The sequence below is a fragment of the Lathyrus oleraceus genome, chromosome 6 (genome assembly GCF_024323335.1).
Source record: "Lathyrus oleraceus cultivar Zhongwan6 chromosome 6, CAAS_Psat_ZW6_1.0, whole genome shotgun sequence".
NCBI classification, from domain to species: Eukaryota; Viridiplantae; Streptophyta; class Magnoliopsida; order Fabales; family Fabaceae; genus Lathyrus; species Lathyrus oleraceus.
Window position 1 is genome coordinate 381,434,954 of NC_066584.1, and position 2,543 is coordinate 381,437,496.

General features: G+C 35.6%; 1 pseudogene; it reads left to right on the forward strand.

Annotated features, from left to right (window-relative positions):
- The first annotated feature begins 269 nt into the window (after window positions 1–269).
- On the forward strand, window positions 270–1,215 carry LOC127098228 (non-seed lectin-like; annotated as a pseudogene).
- Window positions 1,216–2,543: the final 1,328 nt, after the last annotated feature.

Genomic DNA, 2,543 nt, shown 5'->3' on the forward strand with positions numbered 1-2,543 from the left:
GGAGGGAGTTACTTAGTCAAAACCAGATTAAAATTAGGTTTTGATGGGTGACACATTATAATTATTAATTAATATTAATTAATTAATTTTCATCTAATTAACTTTTATTGATTAATATGGATGAGTCTTTCAAATTCATACAAGTGTTCCAGGAAAAGTAAACTTTGGTGCATATAATATTTAAAAGTTGTTGTAAAATAATATTAATGGTATGTGATGGTAAAAGTACACCCAAGTGCCTATATAAATATGTGTGATAACCAAGTATATCCTCATTGATAACTTTGGTATCAAAATCTCAGAATAGTTAGAATGGCTTTATATCGCACTAAAGAACTACTCTCCCTTGTGTCAGTCATGTTTGTTTTGCTAGCCACAAATATCGAAGCACTTTCCTTCAATTTCCCCAAGATCACTCCTGGTAACACTGCTATCACCCTCCAAGGGAATGCCAAGATTTTAGCCAATGGTGTCTTGGCACTGACCAACAGTACACAAATTCCTCCAACTACAACTTTCCCAAGTACAGGTCGTGCCTTATATTCAACACCCGTGCCTCTTTGGGACAGTGCTACCGGCAATGTTGCCAGTTTTGTCACTTCCTTTTCTTTCGTCATACTGAACCCGTGTTCCAACTGATGGACTCGTATTTTTCATTGCACCACCGGACACTGAGATTCCCAACAACTCACAAAGTCAATATCTGGGAGTAGTTGATAGTAAAACTTCAATCAATCGATTCGTTGGTCTAGAGTTTGACCTTTATCCCAATTCTTTCGATCCCTATATGAGACATATTGGAATCGACATCAACTCTTCAATTTCTACCAAGACCGTCAAATATAACTTTGTGAGTGGTTCATTGACTAAAGTAACTATAATATATGACTCTCCTTCTAACACCTTAACTGCTGTTATCACTTATGAGAATGGTCAAATTTCTACCATTTCACAAAAAGTTGATTTGAAAGCTGTGCTCCCCAAGGACGTTAGCGTTGGTTTTTCTGCTACTTCAACAATTGCCGTATCACACAACATCCATTCATGGTCCTTCACATCAAACTTGGAAGCAACTACTGGCAATATCGTCTCACAAGTATGAATAATGCTTACTAGTTTCCTACTAGTTCTAAATAAGACTTTGCTTACTAGCATCTAATGTGACCTCTATGTATGTGTTTTTCGATCATGTTTCAATTAATGTTTCTTACTCTACATTCTCCATTTTATTTTTTTTAATTAGGTGAATACTCGTGTCATTACTAGCAAGGATTCACACCCTCACTCAAACTCGTGTCGTTATGTTAAATCGTGTTCATATACTTCAAATTTACTCCCTCTTTATAGTGAAAAATTCCCAGATTAGAGACACAAGGAATACAAAAACTCAGGAACAAAAACAAAAGAGCAGGAACAAAACAAATACCAAATACACAAAGCAAACTACATTCCCACCGGTTAATAAAGTACAACTACAAGAAGCAACAACCAAACAGAAAAACCCAATAATAAATTGAGGCTAGAGATAACCCAAAAAGGATCAACAGAAGAACCAACAAAATCACAAAAGAAATCAATAAGAACACTATTAATGGAAGTAGAAATCACACACCCCTTATTTGTAAAAAAACACGAAAGGATTCTCCAGCCTGGTCAAGATAACACATGAGTCGTCCATTGACCTACCAAGATATCATTTCCAAGCCGAAAAAACGCATTTGTCTTCCACTTATTTCTTAGTCTCTAAAGATCCAAAAAAAAATATCACTATGAGATTTTCGAATAGACCAAACCACGACATGACAAACCATCGTTAACCTCCCTCTAATCCTAAAACACCACATGGGGAGCTAAAAAGCTTAAAAAGAGCCAAAATATGCTCAGGAAAAACAATATATCGCCCCAACCACCTAAAGATACGCCATCTCACATGTCACAAAGATCTGAGAGGTAGCCTCAGTGTGCAAGGAACATAATGGATAGGAAAAAGTCCTAGAGGCCAGATGAACACGCCTCTTAAGTAAGTTAACTCTGGTTGGGATACGATCCTAGAGAAGCAAGCTGCCAAGAGAAAACTATGACTTTAAAGAGAACCCAACCACACCAAATTGTAAGTACTACAAAAAAAAACACCTATTAGCAGCGTGATTTTCACGCCACAAGGTTGAAAATCACGTCACAACCCTTAATTAGCGACGTAACAAAACACTACGCATGAGCACTTGTGGCAACATTTTTGCCACGTAAAAATCACGCCACAAATTTGCCTCGTGATTTTCACGTCACAGCATTTTGCCACGTGATTTACACGTCACAAAATTCTGTTGTATAGTCGACCTGCACTATTTAGATTAACAGATTTTGTCATGTGATTTTTACGTCACAATATTGCCACGTGATTTTCACGTCACAAATTTGCCACGTGATTTTCACGGCACAAAATTATAACTATATATTATATTTTAAACTATATATATTCTATTATATATATATATATAATATATATTATATATATTAATATATATATATATATATATATAATA